This window comes from Bombina bombina, chromosome 2 (assembly GCF_027579735.1).
Source record: "Bombina bombina isolate aBomBom1 chromosome 2, aBomBom1.pri, whole genome shotgun sequence".
Classification (NCBI taxonomy): Eukaryota; Metazoa; Chordata; class Amphibia; order Anura; family Bombinatoridae; genus Bombina; species Bombina bombina.
Window position 1 is genome coordinate 1357925673 of NC_069500.1, and position 24161 is coordinate 1357949833.

Below are 24161 nucleotides of genomic sequence, written 5' to 3' on the forward strand. Positions count from 1 at the left end.
CCGTTTCTTGAAAAAAAGACGTGATCTCTTGTAGATGCCTGGAAAAAAAAGGAATAATATTATATTTTAAATATTTTCTTATTTTTACATATATTTATAGGGACACTTAACTAATATTGTGTGTGATGTATTGTAATGATTGTATTGCTTACAAACTGTATGGGCCAGATTACAAGTGGAGCGGTATTTTGCGTTTTTGCTATGGCGAAAACTCCGCTATATTAAGATTTTTTGCGCTAGTCGTGTTGCGCTGGTATTTCAAAGGAAAGGAAACTGTTTTTGCTCTAGCGGTAACCCGACTAGCACACAAATCTGAACTTAGAATATTGAGTGCATGTTCACCTATTCCCCAATAGAAGTCAATGGAGAAAAAAAAGTGGAAAAAAACTAACACCCCACTCTTGCGCAAACACCATCACATATTCTCATTTGCACTAACCCCACATGAAATTATGAATATTTCATATTCCAAAGTTCTTTATGTAACGCAATATATTCTATTTATTCATAAATACATATTTCTACATATATCTGATGTTTTTTTAAACAAATATATATTTATACCTCTATATATATATATACAGTGGGGCAAAAAAGTATTTAGTCAGCCACCAATTGTGCAAGTTCTCCCACTTAAGAAGATGAGAGAGGCCTGTAATTTTCATCATAGGTATACCTCAACTATGAGAGACAAAATGTGGAAACAAATCCAGACAATCACATTGTCTGATTTGGAAAGAATTTATTTGCAAATTATGGTGGAAAATAAGTATTTGGTCAATATCAAAAGTTCATCTCAATACTTTGTTATATATCCTTTGTTGGCAAAGTCTTCACAAGGTTGTCACACACTGTTGCTGGTATGTTGGCCTATTCCTGCATGCAGATCTCCTCTAGAGCAGTGATGTTTTGGGGCTGTCACTGAGCAACACAGACTTTCAACTCCCTCCAAAGGTTTTCTATGGGGTTGAGATCTGGAGAGTGGCTAGGCCACTCCAGGACCTTGAAAGGCTTCTTACGAAGCCACTCTATTGCCTGGGCGGTGTGTTTGGGATCATTGTCATGCTGAAAGACCCAGCCACGTTTCATCTTCAATGCCCTTGCTGATGGAAGGAGGTTTGCACTCAAAATCTCACGATACATGGCCCATTCATTCTTTCATGTACACAGATCAGTCGTCCTGTTCCCTTTGCAGAGAAACAGCACCAAAGCATGATGTTGCCACCCCCATGCTTCATAGTAGGTATGGTGTTCTTTGGTTGCAACTCAGCATTCTCTCTCCTCCAAACACGACGAGTTCTACTTTGGTTTTATCTGACCATATGACATTCTCCAAATCCACTTCTGGATCATCCAAATGCTCTCTAGCATACTTCAGACGGGCCCGGACATGTACTGGCTTAAGCAGGGGGACACGTCTGGCACTGCAGGATCTGAGTCCCTGGCGGCGTAGTGTGTTACTGATGGTAGCCTTTGTTACGTTGGTCCCAGCTCTCTGCAGGTCATTCACTAGGTCCCCCCGTGTGGTTCTGGGATGTTTGCTCACTGTTCTTGTGATCATTTTGACCCCACGGAGTGAGATCTTGCGTGGAGCCCCAGATCGAGGGAGATTATCAGTGGTCTTGTATGTCTTCCATTTTCTAATTATTGCTCCCAAAGTTGATTTCTTCACACCAAGCTGCTTGCCTATTGCAGATTCAGTCTTCCCAGCCTGGTGCAGGTCTACAATTTTGGTTCTGGTGTCCTTCAACAGCTCTTTGGTCTTCACCATAGTGGAATTTGGAGTGTGACTGTTTGAGGTTGTGGGCAGGTGTCTTTTATACTGATAACAAGTTCAAACAGGTGCCATTAATACAGGTAATGAGTGGAGGACAGAGGATCATCTTAAAGAAGAAGATACAGGTCTGTGAGAGCCAGAAATCTTGCTTGTTTGCAGGTGACCAAATACTTATTTTCCACCATAATATGCAAATACATTCTTTCCAAATCAGACAATGTGATTGTCTGGATTTGTTTCCACATTTTGTCTCTCATAGTTGAGGTATACCTATGATGCAAATTACAGGCCTCTATCATCTTCTTAAGTGGGAGAACTTGCACAATTGGTGGCTGACTAAATACTTTTTTGCCCCACTGTATATATATATATATATATATATATATATATATATATAAAATTATATATAGGTATAGATATATATAGAAAAATCTATTTAGAAATACTTAAAACATATTCTGTTCTGTTACAGAACATTTGAATGTGAAATATTTACATTAAATTTAAATAAATAGGAATATTGCATAAATATGCATAAATATGTTTTAACATCTTTTCCTCTACTTAACGGCAAAAAGGTATATACATGTCTATATATGTATACATATGTATTTATATGTGTATATATGTCTGTAAATACATATATACACATATAAATACATTAATACATATTTATACACACACACATATATATATATATATATATATATATATATATATATATATATATACAAATACATCATTAGACATGTATCTGTATGTATCTCAATGTTAAAGCCCTTACACCCAAGATCTCATATCTCTGAGCCCTTATAACTTTTGGGTGTAAATATTTTTTTAAATAATTTTATTAGACAGAGTTAATACAGTATGAGTGTAACTGTACTTTGTAATTTCTTTTGTGTGTTTTGTGACACTTTTTATTTTCGCCAAACAGTTAACCACAGCTCTGAAATCGCAGTAATGATTCTAGTGTATTGCACTCAACTTGTAACTTCAGAGCAAAATTAAATTGAGCGCAAACGATTGAGAAAACCCTTGCAAAATCGTTTGCGCGCCACACGCTCTAAATGTTTAAGAGATGTACTCTGCCATACTGCTTTTCTATGTTCTGCATTGGTGGGTAGTACAGCCAATCAGATGTTTTACTTCCGATACTATAGAAAGACCGCAGAGTGCGCTCCAGTGTCTGTGATTCGTCTGATATTACCACTAAATGGCATGTTCACATGTACTAGAGATATTCAGAACCTATCATTTAGTGGTAAGAAATGATTCCATTATTTACTTTACTAGATATGTGTGGGTTTGTACAGAGAACTTAAAAAAAAATATGTTTATTTTTTTGGTGCATCCATGCAATCAATCACAGGCTACGTAAATAATCTGCAAATTCTATGATGAATTGATATACTCTGGTACTAAAAGTAAACTTAAAGGGACAGTAAACACCTTGGATTACAAGAGTTTTCTGCAGTCTTGCAATAAATAAAACTCTTTCACCTAGTTTTCTGCAAATGTATATCAATATTCAATAATAGGCCTGGACATGTAAAGGCAGGACAGCTCACATGGTGCAATGCAAATATTCACCCACCAGAAACCTGGTCATGCAACTTTTCTGTCCACTGCATATATCCAAGGCTGGATTGGCCTAATACAACAGGAGATTTCCCACTGGGCTGACCAGCTACAAGAATGTATTGCTGCTGGTGGTGAGGTGATGCAACTGTATCACCTCTTTTCTCCTGAGAACTATATTTATTAAAGTCACAAAGTATTTCCTCATAAGTTCTTTTTCATAAACCAGGTACCATTTGGTAGTCTACTTTGAATGGTTTCTATTGTCTAGTAAGTCACACTGGGAGAGAGTGACACAGTGTTTTGAGTGTGTTCCCCTGATCACACTATGAATAATCAAATGAGTTATAGATGAAATTGGGTTGCAAGGTGTGTATATAACAACAATCTGGCTTTTTTTCCATTACAAACTAATATAATTTAATTCTGAAAAAAATATTGGGGTAAAGAAGTATCCCAGTAATCCTCTTGTGAAAAATAGGGCATGTGCATTCTACAGACTCAATGGAAAATAGAGTTGATCTTCAAAATTTCCAGGGCTGCTTTTGAATCCAAGTCCGAGCCTGCATACATCAGACCACAACCATAATCCTGTAGCTGCTCTGTCAGTCAGATCCTCAAATCAGACCAGACCACTGGCCCTGCAACCCTCCTGTCAGACACATTCATCTGAAAAAAACGCTAACCCTCTAGCTTTTCTGTCAGCCACATACTCAAATCAGACCCTACTACTAGTCCTGCAACCAAACCTTCTGTCAGACACATACATCTGACCAAACCCCTTACCATGCAGTTCCACTGAGAAGCTGCTCAGTGTTACCGGAGGAGGTGGGAGACAGACATAGCAGGAGAGTTTTAGACAGTCCTGTGTATCTCTTTTACTGTTCTTCTTATTTTACAAATAAAACAACCGTTTATCAGCAGACTTCATATAGTGACTTCCTGTCTGTAGGCAGTTCGTTAGGGAGTGAGGGGGAAACAATAGCTCAGTGATTAGAGTATGGTACTCAGGTATACATATTCAGTGAAACACCCTGCATGTCAATATTCATATTCTATCTACACCTATAATAATTTTGGTGTATAATGCCCCTTTAAATCAGTCTTAGCAATAATACAGCTTTACCCAATTACAGTGCTCTGCACAAAGTTGATTAAATCAAAGATGTTCTGTGAGAAAATCCAGTTGCTGTCAAATTTAAAGTGCTGTTAAAGTATGTTTTTGCTTGTTACATCTATGAGAGGGTATTATAATTATTATATTAAAATAAATACTTTTTTTTTTTAATGCTTATAGAGGTGTCCTCACCAGCAAGTGATTAAAATAGCATTTCCTGTTAGTTTAAATATCAATTTAAACAGTCACATTTTAGTTCTTTCTTAAAAAAAAAAATTTTTTACATTGTTAACATGTTTGAAGAATAGTATTTTTTTTTTTAGTTAAAGGGACAGTCTGCTCGAGAATTTTTATTGTTTAAAAAGATAGATAATCCCTTTATTACCCATTCCCCAGTTTTGCATAATGTTCTTTAAAATTGCATGCCCTATCTGAATCAAGATTAATTTGGACTAGACTGTACCTTTAAATATCTATTTTTTTAATTACCTAATTTGATACTGTCTTGTTAGTGTGGAGGTTTAAAGTAAAAGTATTTTGCACAAGCGGTAACCTGACTAGCGGATAAAAAGGAATTTACAATATTGCGTGCACGTTCAGGTATTCCCCCATTGAAGTCAATGAAGAAAAAAAAGTGGAAAAAACCATCTGACTATCACGCAAACAAACACCATAACATTTTCACAATTGCTCTAACCCGACATGAAAATATTAATATTTCATATTACAATGTTCTTAACATAACGGAATATCTTCTTTTATTCATAATTAAATATTTCACCATATATCTAATGGTTTTTAAAATATATATATATTTATACCTATACAGTATACTGTATATAGATGATTATATATAGGTATAGATATACAGTATACAGATATATATATATATATATATATTTATACCTATACAGTATACTGTATATAGATGATTATATAAAGGTATAGATATACAGTATACAGATATATATATATATATATATATATATATATATATATTTGTACTTATACAGTATACTGTATATAGATGATTATATATAGGTATAGATATACAGTATACAGATATCTATATATATTTATACTTATACAGTATACTGTATATAGATGATTATATAAAGGTATAGATATAGAACCCGAACCTTGTAAGTCTGAGGACGGGTTCTTTGTAGCCCGAAAACGTTCACATAAATAAAGGTGACATATGGATATAAGACCTTTGGAGTGCTGCTTGTTTTTGATGTATATATATATATATATATTTATACCTATACAGTATACTGTATATAGATGATTATATATAGGCATAGATATACATTATACATATATATATATATATATATATATATATATACAGTATACTGTATATAGATGATTATATATAGGTATAGATATACAGTATACAGATATATATTTATGCCTATACAGTATACTGTATATAGATGATTATATATAGGTATAGATACAGTATACAGATATATATATATATTTATACTTATACAGTATACTGTATATAGATGGTTATATATAGGTATAGATATACAGTATACAGATATATATATATATATATATATATATATATATTTATACCTATACAGTATACTGTATATAGATGGTTATATATAGGTATAGATATACAGTATACATATATATATATATATATATATATATATATATATATATATACCTATACAGTATACTGTATACAGATGGTTATATATAGGTATAGATATACAGTATACAGATATATATATATTTATACCTATACAGTATACTGTATATAGATGGTTATATATAGGTATAGATATACAGAATACAGATATATATATATATATATATATATATATATATATATTTATAAATACATAGAACATATTTGGCTATGTGTAGAACATTGTAATGTGACATATTTACAGTAAATACATAGTTAAACATATCTGTATACATACAAATACATCTTTAGCAATGTATATGTATGTATCTCTATGTTAAAGTCCTTTGGCTTTTTTTCCCTAACACCTGAGATCTCATATCTTTGAGCCCTTATAACTTTTGTATGCAATATTATTTTTGAATATTTTTTATTTGATAGCGTTTTGAAGTGTTTTGTGCAACTTTTTAATTTCGTAAACAGTTAACCACAGCTCTAGGTTTGCGGTAAGAATCGTAGCGTTAATCAAATTGCACTAGCGAAATTGCATTTTCACTCTACTTGTAATATCAGCACAATTAAAAAGGCCTGCGAAAACACAATATCGCTTGTGCAAAGACCTTTGCCCCTCACTTGTAATCTAGCCCTTAATGTTCTTTTCAAGGACTTGGGGCCATATATGAGCCTACTGGAGTAATACTGGTTGGTCATTAGTGTCCTGTACAGAGACTGGAAACACATGAATTACTTACGATGTGTATGAAAAATGCAATATCCCAGGAATATCAGTAGAAAAGCAATTAAAGCTGCCAGAGGCGCCCATATTACTGCACTGCACGACAGACCTAAATGTAAAAACAACACAAAAATGTAAATGTTAGGTAAATATTTAGCAAAAATCTAAGAACAAAGGGACAATGTATTCACGCAAGTAACGGAATTTTATTCAAAGCAGCTTCATTGAAATCTTTTAAAATTGACTGGACTCTTTTCTCTCTCCCATCCCAACTGAGAGGTTGATTTCTGCTGCTGCCTGTTTACATACCTTTGCTGTATACAATACTGCGGTATTGAAATTTTCAGTATAAGAAGCAGTTTCAACAGGAAAATCAGTTATTTCAAATAAAGTTAAAGGAGTTATTTGTAAATAATTTAATATACTCCTTTGGGTAGAATGGATTATTGGGAACACATTTAAAGTTATAGAAAAAAACAAAATTTTCTCTCATGATTCGGATAGAACATACAATTTTAAACAGCTTTCCTGTTTACTTCTATTATCAAATTTGCTTTATTCTCTTGTTATCCTTTGCTGAAGGAACCGCATTGCCCCACTGGCAGCAAAATGAACACATCTAGGTAGCCAATCGCAAGAGACAAATGTGTGCAGGCACCAATCAGCAGCTAGCTACCACTAGTGTAGGATATGTGCGTATTTTCAACAAGGGATACCAAGAGAACGAAGCACATTTGAAAATAGAAGTGAATTTAAAAGTTTAATTTTTACTTTCCTATCCCTTTAAGATGGGGAACATTTTACAGTACAATGCCATTTAAAAAGGCAATGTACACTGAGTTCACACTTTTCCTAAAAGGGTCAGTTTTCCTGGTTATTTGTGTGAAACTGACATGTAAGCACTGTGTATTTTTTTCATGAACATTGGAAGGATATTGAAAATGTAACATAGGGGACAATTCTAAAAAAATTGCCAGACATGGTTTTCCAAGCAGACACTCTCAGGGGCTGTCCTTGTGAGTGGCAAATTGTCTCCTATAGAAATTAGAGCTCTCTGCTATGTAAAAGTTTGCAGTGGAGGACAAAGTACACAGGGAGAACCTGGCACACGTTTCAACTTTAATATTACACCTAATAAAAATCAAATAATACTGTTTTCAGTGCGCTGTACCTTAAAGGGACACGAAACCCAACATTTTTCTTTCATGATTCAGATAGAGAATACAATTTCAAACAACTTTCCAATTTACTTCTATTATTTAATTTGCTTCTTTCTCTTGTTATCCTTTGCTGAAATGTTTATCTAGGAAAGTTCATGTGCAGCAGAGAACCTAGGTTCTAGCTGTTGATTGGTGGCTGCATATATAAACTGATTGTCATTGTCTCACCCATGTGTTCAGTTAGAAACCAGTAGTGCACAGCTGCTCCTTCAAGAAATGATACCAAGAGAATAAAACAGATTAGATAATAGAAGTAAATTAGAAAGTTGTTTAAAATTGTATTCTCTATCTGAATCATGAAATACATTTTTTGGGTTTCATGTCGCTTTAAATTCACTGTTAATTTAGCATGTATAGGTTTTCCTTTCAGAGAATTTTTTGTGATTGATTAGTATGATAACACTGAAGGGCAAAAAATGTTTAGATAATTAGACTTGGATTTGAGAGACATAAACACCCATGGAACGCTCATGTTCAGCCCATTTTACGATTAAACAACAATTACACTTTCAGCCAGATTACGATTTTTGAGCGCTATAGGGAAATTAATGACCGCAGCTTTTTCGGTGGTATTTCACTCCCTATAGCGCTGGTATTATAAGTTTACAAAAAGCAGGCATTTGCGGGCGATATGGCAGCATTGAGCTCCATAACGCACCCAAATACCAGCGCTGCTTTGAGCTGCTTTGACGTGCTCCTGCACGATTTCCCCATAGACTTCAATGGTGAGAGCCGGCAAAAAAAAAAAAGCCTAACACCTGCAATAACGGAGCTATAGGGAAAAAAAAATGTACGTTTACACCTAACACCCTAACATAAACCCAGAGTCTAAACACCCCTAATCTGCTGCCCCCAACATTGCCGCCACCAACATTTCTGTTATAAACCCCTAATCTGCTGCCTCCAACATCGCCGCCACCTACATTACTGTTATTAACCCCTAATCTGCTGCCCCCAACATTGCCGCCACCTACATTACTGTTATTAACCCCTAATCTGCTGCCCCCAACATCGCCGCCACCTACATTACTGTTATTAACCCCTAATCTGCCGTCCCCAATCTCGTCACCACCTAACTACACTTATTAACCCCTAATCTGCTGCCCCCAATGTCGCCGCCACTATAATAAAGTTATTAACTCCTAAACCTAAATCTAATCCCAATGGGATTGAGCTCGCATTCTATTGGCTGTTCCAATCAGCCAATAGAATGCAAGCTCAATCCTATTGACTGATTGGATCAGTCAATAGGATTAAAGCTCAATCCTATTGGCTGATTGCATAAGCCAATAGGATTTTTTTTCCCTTTAATTCCGATTGGCTGATAGAATTCTATCAGCCAATCGGAATTCAAGGGATGTCATCTTGGATGACGCCCCTTAAAGGGAACCTTCAGTGTACGGCTGGGACTGTATGAAGAGGATGCTCTGTGCTGGATGTCTTGAAGATGGAGCCGCTCCGCGCCTGAAACAATGAAGATAGAAGATGCCGTCTGAATGAAGACTTCTGCCCGCCTGGAGGACGACTTCTTGCCGCTTGGATGAAGACTTCTCCCGGCTGGATGAGAATGGATGTCCGGTCTTCCAAAACTGTAAGTGGATCTTCGGGGGTTAGTGTTAGGTTTTTTTAAGGGTTTTATTTTTTTTTAGCTTAGGGTTTGGGCAATGTAAAAGAGCTGAATGCTTTTTTAAGGACAATGCCAATCCAAATGCCCTTTTCAGGGCAATGGGTAGTTTAGGATTTTTTAGGTAGGTTTTTATTTGGGGGGGGGGGGGGGGTTGGTTGTGTGGGTGGTGGGTTTTACTGTTGGGGGGTTGTTTGTATTTTTATTTGCCAGGTAAAAGAGCTTAGTTCTTTGGGGCAATGCCCCGCAAAAGGCCCTTTTAAGGGCTATTGGCAGTTTAGTTTAAGCTAGGGGTTTTATTATTTTGGGGGGCTTTTTTATTTTGATAGGGCTATCACATTAGGTGTAATTAGTTTAAATATTTGATCATTTCTTTTTTATTTTGTGTAACTTAGTGTGTTTTTTTTGTGATTTAGTTAATTGTATTTCATTAATGTAATTTATGTTAGGTTTAACTGTAAGACAGGTTAGGTTTTATTTCACGGGTAAATTTGTATTTATTTTTACTAGGTAATTAGTAAATAGTTAATAACTATTTACTAACTGATCAACCTAGTTAAAATAAATACAAACTTACCTGTGAAATAAAAATAAAACCTAAGCTAGATACAATATAACTATTAGTTATATTGTAGCTAGCTTAGGTTTTATTTTATAGGTAAGTATGTATTTAGTTTTAAATAGTAATAATTTAGGTATTAATTGCAATTTTTATTTGGAATTATTTTAATTAGGTTAAAGTTAGTGGGTGTTAGGGTTAGGGTTAGACTTAGGGTTAAGGTTTAAGGGTTAATAACTTTAGTATAGTGGCGGCGACATTGGGGGCAGCAGATTAGGGGTTAATAACAGTAATGTAGGTTGCGGCGATGTTAGGGACAGCAGATTAAGGGTTAATAAGTGTATGTAGGTGGCGACGACAATGGGGGCAGCAGATTAGGGGTTAATAATATTTAACTAGTGTTTACGATGCAGGAGTGCGGCGGTTTAGGGGTTAATATGTTTATTATAGTGGCGGCGATGTCCGGAGCGGCAGATTAGGGGTTAATAATTTTATTTTAGTGTTTGCGATGCAGGAGAGCCTCAGTTTAGGGGTTAATAAGTAGTTTATGGGTGCTAGTGTACTTTGTAACACTTTAGTTATGAGTTTTATGGTACAGCGTTGTAACATAAAACTCATAACTACTGACTTTCAGGTGACTTTCAGTTAAAGGCTGTACTGCTCACTTTTTGGCCGGACAGGAAAACTCGTAATACCAGCGCTATGGAAGTTCCATTGAAAAAGGTGCGGTAGTTAAGTTGCGTGACGGCCAAAAAGGTGTGCGATACAGCTATAACTACAACACCTGTAATACCAGCAGTAGTGAAAAAGAGCCATAACGCTGCTCTTTCACTCATAACGCACAACTCGTAATCTAGCCGTTTGTATTTTGTACTTATAGTTACGAATTTCTATGAGTTTCTATGTGTTTTTGCATAGTGCACTTAAATTAATACGATTTATTCTGGTGTAATTTACACACATATTTTTCCTGAGTATTTTTGTGTGAATGGCTAAATTATTTGTTTGTATGATTTATTAGTTACAATATTGATTGTGCACTTTTGTAATGTATGCATCTCCTTCCCATACAAAAATGCTGTAGTATAAGCCCCTTAGCGAGACACACAGTTTTCAGGGTAAAAAGTTGCTTTATATAATTCCACCATAGAAATATAGAAGTACTGGTAAGCATTCTTAACCCCTTAATGATTAGTGACGTACCCTGTACATAGCTGGTATTTAAATGTAGGTTGGGGTTTCAATAGCACAAATCTGACCGCCAGCACTGAGACTGCGCTATTCCAGGATGCCTGAAGGGCGGAGGGAGGTTGTAATAGCGCAGTCGTTCTGCCACTGGCGGCGAGACAAGCGCTATTGCAGAGGATACATCTTGGCCGTTAAGGGGTTAAAGAATCTCACCAGCCCAGAGACAGAATCAGGCCTTAGTGCCTTGTATCATTTTTCATTTTAGAGGAGAACGAAAGTACCTGACGGCTGCACTTTAATCAAGCATTCTGTGTTGCACTCTGGACTATACTAGCTAGTGTTATTAAGCTTCATCTCAATTTGATTGTCAAAAATATTTTGATCACTCACCTCCGCAATTATAAGAACAGGATTAACTGACCAGTATTCTGATGCTAATGCTTTTAAAAGGATTAAAATGTAGTCAAAACAAGTCATATTATTTTCACAATTATTACATATCAAGATTTTTACAAATATATTCAAGATACCTAAATGTTTAATAAGAGAAACGGTTTTAAATTTATATATTAGGCCAGATTACAAGTGGAGCGCAAATGTTTGTGCACGAGCGATAACATAATTTATGTAAGAACTTACCTGATAAATTCATTTCTTTCATATTGGCAAGAGTCCATGAGCTAGTGACGTATGGGATATACAATCCTACCAGGAGGGGCAAAGTTTCCCAAACCTCAAAATGCCTATAAATACACCCCTCACCACACCCACAATTCAGTTTAACGAATAGCCAAGTAGTGGGGTGATAAAGAAAAGAGTAAAAAGCATCAACAAAGGAATCTGGAATAATTGTGCTTTATACAAAAAAAATCATAACCACCATAAGAAAAGGGTGGGCCTCATGGACTCTTGCCAATATGAAAGAAATGAATTTATCAGGTAAGTTCTTACATAAATTATGTTTTCTTTCATGTAATTGGCAAGAGTCCATGAGCTAGTGACGTATGGGATATCAAATACCCAAGATGTGGAACTCCACGCAAGAGTCACTAGAGAGGGAGGGATAAAAATAAAAAACAGCCCTATGCTGAAAAATTAATGCACAACCCAAAATATAAGTTATTCTCATGAAGAAAAGAAAAACTTAAAACATCAGCAGAAGAATCAAACTGAAACAGCTGCCTGAAGAACTTTTCTACCAAAAACTGCTTCTGAAGAAGCAAATACATCAAAACGGTAGAATTTTGTAAATGTATGCAAAGAGGACCAAGTTGCCGCTTTGCAAATCTGATCAACTGAAGCTTCATTCTTAAAAGCCCACGAAGTGGAGACTGATCTAGTAGAATGAGCTGTAGTTCTCTGAGGCGGGGCCTGACCCGACTCTAAATAAGCTTGATGAATCAAAAGCTTTAACCAAGAAGCCAAGGATATAACAGAAGCCTTCTGACCTTTCCTAGAACCAGAGAATATAACAAATAGACTGGAAGTCTTTCTGAAATCTTTAGTAGCTTCAACATAATATTTCAAAGCTCTCACCACATCCAAAGAATGTAAGGATTTTTCCAAAGAATACTTAGGATTAGGACACAAGGAAGGGACAACAATTTCTCTACTAATGTTGTTAGAATTCACAACCTTAGGTAAGAACTGAAATGAAGTCCGCAAAACCGCCTTATCCTGATGAAAAATCAGAAAAGGAGATTCGCAGATAGCTCAGAAACTCTTCTAGCAGAAGAGATGGCCAAAAGGAACAACACTTTCCAAGAAAGTAGTTTAATGTCCAAAGAGTGCATAGGCTCAAATGGAGGAGCCTGTAATGCCCTCAAAACCAAATTAAGACTCCAAGGAGGAGAAATTGATTTAAAGACAGGCTTAATATGAACTAAAGCCTGAACAAAACAGTAAATATCAGGAAGAGTAGCAATCTTTCTGTGAAATTAAACAGAAAGAGCAGAGATTTGTCCCTTCAAGGTACTTGCAGACAAACCTTTATCCAAACCATCCTGAAGAAACTGTAAAATTCTAGGAATTCTAAAAGAATGCCAAGAGAATTTATGAGAGGAACACCATGAAATGTAAGTCTTCCAAACTCGATAATAAATCTTCCTAGAGACAGATTTACGAGCTTGTAACATAGTATTAATTACAGGGTCAGAGAAACCTCTATGACTTAGCACTAAGCATTCAATTTCCATACCTTCAAATTTAATGATTTGAGATCCTGATGGAAAAACGGACCTTGAGACAGTAGGTCCCAGTGACATGCAGTGAGGTCAGAGGCTGGTGAGGCACTAGATATGATACGACGTAGAAACACATGTACAGAGGGCCGCAAGTACCCCCAACAGGGTAGGTTTAAATGATAGCTGAACCAGTGCACAGGTGACATAATCAGGTGATGGGTGAGAGCAAGTTAGTAACCACTGAGTTACTGATCAGCTGATTACTTCACCTGTGCACTGATTCAGCTATAATGAAAACCTGGCCTGTTGGGGGTACCTGAGGACCATTGTTAAGAAACACTGCACTAAAGCACCAGCTCATCTGAAATGTATTGATTACCTGGAGAATAAAGCACACATACTCTGCTCACTGACACCCGCACACACTCTGCTTACATACACACTCACACAATTCTGTGGCGCAGTGCCAGTTACTAAGCAATTAGAATGATACACAATCTCTTCTCTACTCACTACTGTATTGTAAAAATAGAAATAATTTACCATAGAAATTTTACACAAAGCACAAGTTATCAATACTGCCAACACAGCTGCTGCTGCAATATGGTGTTCAAGAAACGCACGTGCACATCCCACTTAGGTATGCTCTTCAACAAAGGACACCAAAGGATACCAAAATAATGAAGTACATAATAATAAAAGTAAAATAGAAAGTTTATTTATTTTTTGTGTGCAATTTCTATCTAAATGATGGAAATGTAATTATGACTTTCATGTTCCTTTCAAAAACTAACTTGATTTGCTGACATGGGGCCAGTAACAGTTGATGCTAATTCTCAAAATATAAATAACTAGAAAAGTCTATTAAAATAGCATGCTCTACCTCAATCATGAAAGTTTAATTTTAAATGTCTCCCTTTGACTATGTGTTTAACCAGTTACTTTACAGTGGCATTATTTCTAAAAACATTTAACTGCAATAATTACATATATTTTTTAAATGACTCATTATCTCCTTTTTATTAATATAAACTTGTATAAAAGCAGCACATATTAAAAACACAATGCAACAGCTTTCAATTGATTTGTGAATTACAAGTTAACAGCAGTCTTTAAATAAATGGAGACACAGAGAAAAATAAAAATAGATACAGCATCCTCTGACTGAACAGACATAACATATATGGAGTTTGTACCTAATTAAATCAAATAACCATGAAAAAGGGAGGCTTAGCAATATTCAATGTCAAAAACTTTAATTTAAATAATGTGGACACTGCACACTTAACTTCAAACTCCGGGTTTTAAATTATGGATTTAAATTTGAATTGGCCCTTTGACTTCCTGTCAGTATTGGGTTATGCTCACTTACTGTACCCCTGTTAATGAGCTGTATCTGAACACAATTTGTGAATCACAAGAGATGTAGAATACTACTTTACTCTTCTGCTTGGTGTTATCTGTTCTTAGGTTACCTCAGCTTCCAGTTGTGTCACATGACCCTGCTCACTGCATCCTCCTTCTGATTAATCTATATATCCTTCACTTGCTAGGAGGCATCAAGAGGGGTGCCTTCTATTGGTCCCAATTTTTGCTGCTAATATATTGACAGAACACAGGTGGCGCTGCAGCACAGCTTTTCCTTTGACCCATGTACTGCAATGGAGAGAAGCATTCCTGTACATGCCTCTCCATAGCATTACATGGGGGGGAAATATTTTTTTTTTTACTTTTTTTTTTGTTTTAATTAAAATTGAATTAAGCTTTTGCCACATATGGCAGGGTAGGCACTGCCTCCCCTGCCTCTTTTGAGTGCACTTCCCTGCTAGGTCCGGCCTTAACGGAAGTGTCCAAGTTGGCAACTAGACATCCGAACAAGATCCGCAAACCAAAACCTGTGGGGCCATGCTGGAGCCACCAGAAACACAAATGATTGTTCCATGATGATTTTGGAGATCACTCTTGGAAGAAGAACTAGAGGCAGGAAGATATAGGCAGGTTGATAACACCAAGGAAATGTCAGCGAATCCACTGCTTCCGCCTGAGAATACCTGGACCTGGACAGGTATCTGGGAAGTTTCTTGTTTAGATGAGAAGTCATCAGATCGATTTCTGGAAGACCCCACATCTGAACAATCTGAGAAAACACATCCGGATGGAGAGACCACTCCCCTGGATGTAAAGTCTGACGGCTGAGATAATCCGCCTCCCAATTGTTTACACCTGGGATATGAACCGCAGAAATTAGACAGGAGCTGGATTCCGCCCAAACAAGTATCCGAGATACTTCTTTCATAGCTTGGGGACTGTGAGTCCCACCCTGATGATTGACATATGCCACCGTTGTAATATTGTCTGTCTGAAAACAAATGAATGGTTCTCTCTTCAACAGAGGCCAAAACTGAAGAGCTCTGAGAATTGCACGGAGTTCTAAAATATTGATTGTGCTGTAAGAGATCCCCAGACAGCTCCCCAACCTGAAAGACTCGCATCTATTTTGATCACAGTCCAGGTCGGCCGAACAAAAGAGGCCCCTTGAACTAAACGCTGGTGATTTAACCACCACGTCAGAGAGTGTCGAACATTGGGATTTAAGAATATTAATTGTGATATCTTTGTATAATCCCGGCACCATTGATTCAGCATACAAAGCTGGAGAGGTCTCATGTGAAAATGAGCAAAAGGAATTGCGTCCAATGCTGCAGTCATGAGGCCTAAAACTTCCATGCACATAGCCACTGAAGGGAATGACTGAGACTGAAGGTGCCGACATGCTGCAACCAATTTCAAATGTCTCTTGTCTGTTAGAGGCAGAATCATGGACACTGAATCTATCTGGAAACCTAAAAAGGTGACCCTTATCTGAGGAATCAAGAAACTTTTTGGTAAATTGATCCTCCAACCATGTTTTCGAAGAAACAACACTAGTTGATTCATGCGAGATTCTGCAGAACGTAAAGACTGAGCTAGTACCAAAATATCGTCCAAATAAGGAAACACCGCAATACCCTGTTCTCTGATTACAGAGAGTAGGGCACCCAGAACCTTTGAAACGATTATTTGAGCTGTTGCTAGGCCAAATGGAAGAGCAACAAATTGGTAATGCTTGTCTAGAAAAGAGAATCTCAGGAACTGATAATGTTCTGTATGAATCGGAATATGAAGGTATGCATCCTGCAAGTCTATTGTAGACATATAATGTCCTTGCTGAACAAAAGGCAGAATAGTCCTTATAGTCACCATCTTGAAATAATAGAATCCAACTGAGAACCAAATAAATTATTACCTTGGAAAGAAAGAGATAGTAATCTAGACTTAGATGTCATATCAACATTCCAAGATTTAAGCCACAAAGCTCTTCTAGCTAAAATAGCTAAAGACATGGATCTAACATCAATTTTGATAATATCAAAAATTGCATCACAAATAAAATGATTAGCATGTTGTAGTAAACGAACAATGCTATATAAGTCAGCATTCAATTCTTGTTGCTCTAAATTCTCCAACCAAAAAGTTGAAGCAGCTGCAACATCAGCCAAAGAAATTGCAGGCCTAAGAAGATGACCTGAATATAAATAGGCTTTCCTTAGATAAGATTCAAGCTTCCTATCTAAAGGATCTTTAAAGGAAGTACTATCTTCCATAGGAATAGTGGTTCGTTTAGCAAGAGTAGAAATAGCCCCATCAACTTTGGGGATCTTTTCCCAAAACTCTATTGAAATTGCTGGTAAGGGATACAATTTTTTAAACCTTGCAGAAGGATTAAAAGGAGTACCCGGCTTATTCCATTCCTTAGAAATCATATCAGAAATAGCATCAGGAATAGGAAAAAACTCTGGAGTAACCACAGGAGGTTTAAAAACAGAATTTAAACGTTTACTGGTTTTAATATCAAGAGGACTAGCTTCCTCAATATCCAAAGTAATTAACACTTCTTTTAACAAAGAACGCATATATTCCATTTTAAATAAATAAGTAGATTTGTCAGTGTCAATATCTGAGGAAGGATCTTCTGAATCAGATAGATCCTCATCAGAGGTGGATAATTCATTATGTTGTCGGTCATTTGAAATTTCATCAACTTTATGAGAAGTTTTAAAAGACCTGTTACGCTTATTAGAAGGCGGAAATGCAGACAAAGCCTTCTGAATAGAATCAGTAACAAATTCTTTAAAATTAATAGGTATATCATGTACATTAGAAGTTGAAGGAACTGCAACCGGCAATGTACTATTACTGATGGACACACTATCTGCATGTAAAAGTTTATCATGGCAACTAATACAAATGACATTAGGAGATATAATCTCCACAATTTTACAACAAATGCACTTAGCTTTGGTAGAACCGATGTCAGGCAGCAAAGTTCCAACAGATACTTCTGAGGCATGATCAGATTGAGACATCTTGCAGAATGTAAAAGAAAAAACAGTATATAAAGCAAAATTATCAATTTCCTTATATGACAGTTTCAGGAATGGGAAAAAATGCAAATAGCATAGCCCTCTGACATAGAAAAAGGCAAGAGGCAAACAGCAATGGGGCAAATAAATAAAGAAAAAAGTTTTGGCGCCAAGTATGACGCACAACGTAACCATGTCCGGAAATGACACACTCGCGTCACTAACGACGCAACCCTGTGTGAAACCTCTGCGTCAATTACGACGCCTGAAATGACAAACTTGCGTCAACGGATGTGCCTTTTGCGGCAAAAAGTTCTCGCGCCAAGAATGACGCAATAAAGTGTAGCATTTGGCGCGCCCGCGAGCCTAAGTCAGCCCGCAATTTGAAACAAAGTAGTCAATTGAAAAAAAGACTAAACCCCAGGTAAGAAAAAAATATTTCTTAATATTAACTTTCCCCAAATATGAAACTGACAATCTGAAAAAGGAAATAAATGAACCTGACTCATGGCAAATATAAGTACAATACATATATTTAGAACTTTATATAAATGCATAATGCAGTGCCAAATCATAGCTGAGGTGTCTTAAGTAATAAAAACATACTTACCGAAAGACACCCATCCACATATAGCAGATAGCCAAACCAGTAGTGAAACAGTTATCAGTAGAGGTAATGGAATATGAGAGTATATCGTAGATCTGAAAAGGGAGGTAGGAGATGAATCTCTACGACCGATAACAGAGAACCTTCCCCGTTAGGAAAATCATTGCATTCAATAGGTGATACTCTCCACGTCCCTCTGACATTCGCAGTACTCTGAGAGGAATCGGGCTTCAAAATGCTGAGAAGTGCATATCAACGTAGAATCTAGCACAAACTTACTTCACCACCTCCATCGGAGGCAAAGTTTGTAAAACTGATTTGTGGGTGTGGTGAGGGGTGTATTTATAGGCATTTTGAGGTTTGGGAAACTTTGCCCCTCCTGGTAGGATTGTATATCCCATATGTCACTAGCTCATGGACTCTTGCCAATTACATGAAAGAAAAGGGGTTTATCACGGGCGTTTGCACTCATTGGGCTTACTGCTGGTATTACTAGTTGAAAGTAAAGACGATCACTTGAGTGTAATCGATGCTAGAATGATTACTGCGACTTCAGAGCTCTGGTTAACTGTTTCGCAAAAAGAAAAAGTTGCACAAAACACATCAAAACTACATTACAAAGTATAGTTACACTCATAAAAGTTTTATTAAAAAAATATTGCACACAGAAGTTTTAAGGGCTCAAAGATATGAGATCTCAGGTGTTAGAAAAAAAAAGCAGGCAAAGGACCTTAAATGCTCAGTCTACACCAGAAATGTTATTGTTTAAAAAGATAGATAATCCCTTTTTTATCCATTCCCCAGTTTTGCATAACCAAAACAGTTAAATTAATTTACTTTTTACCTCTGTAATAACCTTGTATCTAAGCCTCTGCAGACTGCCCCCTTATTTCAGTTCTTTTGACAGACTTGCATTTTAGCCATTCAGTGCTGACTCCTAGGTAACTCAATGGGCATGAGCACAATGTTATGTATAGGGGACACAGGAACTTACACACTCTAGTTGTGATTTTTTCCCCAAAATGCATTCACATAACAGGCGGCCTTCAAGAGCTAAGAAATTAGCATATAAGCCTACCTAGGTTTAGCTTTTAACTAGGAATACCAAGGGAACCAAGCAAAATTGATGATAAAAGTAAATTGGAAAGTTGTTTAAAATTATATGCCCTATCTTAATCATGAAAGTTTATTTTTTACTAGACTGTCCCTTTTAACATTGAGATACATATATATACATCTCTAAAGATGGATATATATATATATATATATATATATATATATATATATATATATGTGTGTGAGTAAATACATATGTATGTAAAATAGATGAAAACATGTTAAAGCATATGTCTGCAATATTCATATTTTATAGTGTTATACTGTTTATTTTTACTGTAAATATTCACATTCCAAAGTTCTACACATAGCAGAATGTGTTCTAAGTATTTCTTAATAGATATTCCTATACATGTATCTGTATATTTCTATATCTATATGTAATCATGTATATATCTATAGGCATAGATATATATATTGTACCAAAAAACATCAGATATATGTATAAATATTTATTTATGGGTAAATAGAACATATTCTTGTGTGTGAAGAAGATTGGAATGTGAAATATTAATATTTTCATGAAAATATGCAATCAGGTTTGCGCAAGAGTGGGGTGTTTTTTTGCTCTATTGACTTCTATGAGGGAATACGTGAATGCGCATGGGATATACTAGATTCGGCTTAGCGCACAAGCAAAAACAGTTTACTTTTAGCTCATAATACCAGCGCAACCCGACAATTGCAGTTAATGCTCGAGTGGGAAAGTTAATTAGCACTCCACTTGTAATCTGGCCCATTGTATTTTATATTTGAAACAAATGTATAATAGATTAGTCTTCCCACGGGAATAGGGCCCTCAATTCCCCCTGTATTTGTCTGTAAAATTTTGTGTCTTATCGTACTGTTTCTCCACTGTACTGTTATCCTTGTACCCATGGGCAGCGCTGCGGAATCTGTCGGCGCTTTATAAATAAAGAATAATAATAATAAAATTATACATCTACTATAAATCACAGTATGTAGCCTGATAATTTTTTTATGCAGTTACAATGTTACATATGGGTTACATTTTTATATACACAGAATATATATATATATATATTTTTTATTTTTTATTTATTTATTTATATATTTAAATTTAAATCCACCTTATTTATTATATATTTAAATTTCTAATTAATATACAGTATAACTTATATTAGATGGGATAAACAGAGATTATGGGCTTTATTTACTAAACACAGGGTGGACATAGCCCGGCATCGCGGCTAGTGGACTGCTAAATGCTGCCCACATTTATAATTGCACAAAGTCACCACTTAAGAGTTGGCGTAGTATGTTAAGAAGTCTGTTGACTGCTGCTTCATTACTATCGGCTACAGACTCGCTCATGCAAAAATTAGTTTTTTTTGCAATTTTTAGAACTGGAATTGCAATTTGCAGATTTTTAGGACTAACTGTGCTATATATCTGTCCCTAATTGGTTTCAATTGATAACAACTGCAAAATAATGTACATTATACTAACCGTGGCTAACCATGTTGTCTGCAGACTAAAGCCCAGATTGGCTCCTGCAAATAAGGCAATTGGTGGGAGGGGTTAGGCTATTGAAAAACAATAGCTGCAAACAAGATGCTAATTTGTTATAAAAATGTTAAGGCTTGGCTGATAAGTTATCGTATAGTAACAAAACAGAAATGTCTTGTAATTACAAGGGGTTTACTGTCCCTTTAAGGCAAGATTACGCTTGACATTCATAGAGCGTCCCTTCCCCTACCTTCTCTAGTAATATATGAGTGACTGTTCCTGACATATATTGATATATATTGTTGTGTTAAGAGCCCCAATACATGATATCTCATACTGATGAAAATGTATATTTTATTGAGGTAAAGTAGTCCCACTGGAGAGAATGAGTATCCTCTCAGAAACCTCACAGATATGAGTAACAGGGCTGGCCGAGGGTGTCCCTGCATGTTATAGATTCATGTTTGGGGGTTATCACTATACTGTAAAACATATCCTCTTTAATGTGTCCCCAATTATTCATTTTTCCTGGAGCATATAATATTGTTATATATATATATATATATATATATATATATATATATACATATATATATATATATATACACTTTACCTTTATTTTGTCATTTGAAATAGTTGATTTTGCCAGTTGTATCGCCACCTATACTGAACGTTTAAATACTAAAAGATTGGTTATAGAAAAGATATGTCAACATAGCCAGCAGAAGAAATTGTACTCCCAGTAGCTTGAAAGTATTGCGCTTTGGTATACTTTCAGAGATAAGATAAGGTAGCCTTTGTATGTATAAAATGTTATAAGCAAGCTTAGCCTATTTTAATGGGTTGTGGTTTCAAAGAGTAAAACCAGCTATTTTATATACATAATTAAACCTAAAAGAGCTATTACCATACATTTTATACTCTGGTATAAGAAGTCATTAGAAATATTATTATGCACTTGTTAATTATGCAATTCTACTGCACTGAGTGGTTCTTTAAACAAAAACTAATTTTACAGTACACTGTACCTTTAAACTTCTTTCAAGCATGCAGTATTAATAAAGACTATATTGCCCCGTAAGTGTCTAATTTCACTAGTTCAAAGCTAACAAGGTTGTCTTGTTTTTTATTTCTTTAAAGGGACAGTCTAGTCCAAAATAAAATTTCATGATTCAGATAGGGCATTCAAATTTCCAATTTACTTTTATCACCAATTTTGCTTTGTTCTCTTGGTATTCTTAGTTGAAAGCTAAACCTAAGAGGTTCATATGCTAATTTCTTAGAACTTAAAGGCCGTCTTTTATGTGAATGCATTTTAATCGTTTTTCACCATTAGAGGGTGTTAGTTCATGTGTGTCATATAGAAAACACTGTGCTCACGCATGTGAAGTTACCTAGGAGTCAGCACTGATTGGCTAAAATGCAAGTCTGTCAAAATAACTAAAATAAGGGGCCAGTCTGCAGAGGCTCCCTTTAATTCCTCTTTAACAATTTTCACGTTTTCTTTTGTGCATACTTTATAGTGGACTGTTTTATTTGTTTTATAATATTTTCAAGGTGTTTTTGTAAAGCTGCTATCTTTCACAGTGCATCGTGTTCTTGGTTAAATGATGGATGCAGCTTCTTTAATTTTATTGGAGCTAAACTGCAACTTGCTGCTGTACCTGCGGGCGGTTCAAATCTTTATAAATTTCACAATTTTTAAGTTGCAATGTTTCAACAACCCCTTTTTCTGAATCTGGGTCATATCACAATTTCAGTGGTTGTAATGATAAAAAATGGACTATACAGTACTATAAAAACATAAGCACAACATAATAGGGCATATGTACATATGATAAAGATTATAAGCCCACATAAGTGTGTATGTGTAACAGGCATCAACACAGACCTGCAGTTTATCAATCATGAGTTGCCATAGTTGAGGAAGTTGGAGAATACCATCAGATTATCTGTGCCTAATCTATACCCATTTGTGCCCACACTGCTATGGCAATAACTTTTTTGGTATGAAGCTGTTTGTAAAGGCTGTTTGAGCTATGAGAATACTATGAGATTGTCATATAACATGTTTAATTATGTTTAGTAAATAAAAAAAAGTATTATAATCTTATTTGTTTTGAACCCTTTTCCTGTAATTTAGGTGTGAAAATTAACTGTTCCTGTTCTGGCAACTAGAAGAAAACATAACAGGCATCACAAGCCTAACCTTGCCACATATATGTTATTATTTGGCTTCAGCAGAGATGATCAGGTAAGGAACGGCAAAGCAATGAATATTTTGCTAACAAAATTAATATAGCTGGCCTTGTCCAGTAAAAAAGTCCTGATTGGCTCCTACAAATAAGACAAGCAATGGGTGGGGTTTAGATATTGAAAAACAATTGCAGAGAACAAGATGTATTCAAATTATTTTCAAACTCGCCCACTATGTCAATTTACTGCAAGACTGCAGAAAAATCTTAAAATTACTAAAGCCAATGTGGAAAAGCTTGAGTAAGCCATATCATTCTTACCACACCTGCCTCAAGTCTTTGCCTGAGCAGCAATAACTTATTTATAACGTATTTATGTTTTACTTGTTTCGGAAGAATTTACAGGGTGATAAACACACAGCATCTAAATCGATGACATACCTCTGGTTGGGCGGCGTTTAGCTGGAGTTACTTGTCTGCATTTGCAAACAGTTGTTTGTGGTTTTGGAGTTACTGTTGTTGGAAGTGTTTCAACTATATGAAAGAAAGAGAAATAAGACAATTCAATCAAAGACTTAAAGAGACATTAAATACTTTAAGATATTAATATAAATTCTTTAATTACATGTAGTAAAACAACTTTGCAATATACTTTAATTATTTATTTGTTTCTCCTTTCCTCTAATTTAATTCTGAATATTGTGGGCTTTCCAATTCATGTTAAAAATTTAAGTGCA

The 24161-nt window shown here is 35.7% G+C and overlaps 1 long non-coding RNA gene across 1 annotated transcript; it reads right to left on the reverse strand.

Moving 5' to 3' along the window:
- Positions 1–23950, reverse strand: LOC128648301 (uncharacterized). Its single transcript, XR_008400567.1, has 3 exons — positions 23866–23950; positions 6876–6968; positions 1–38 (listed from the first exon to the last, which is right to left on the reverse strand). It is a non-coding gene; the product is annotated as an uncharacterized LOC128648301 (long non-coding RNA).
- Between the last annotated feature and the right edge of the window lie 211 nt (positions 23951–24161).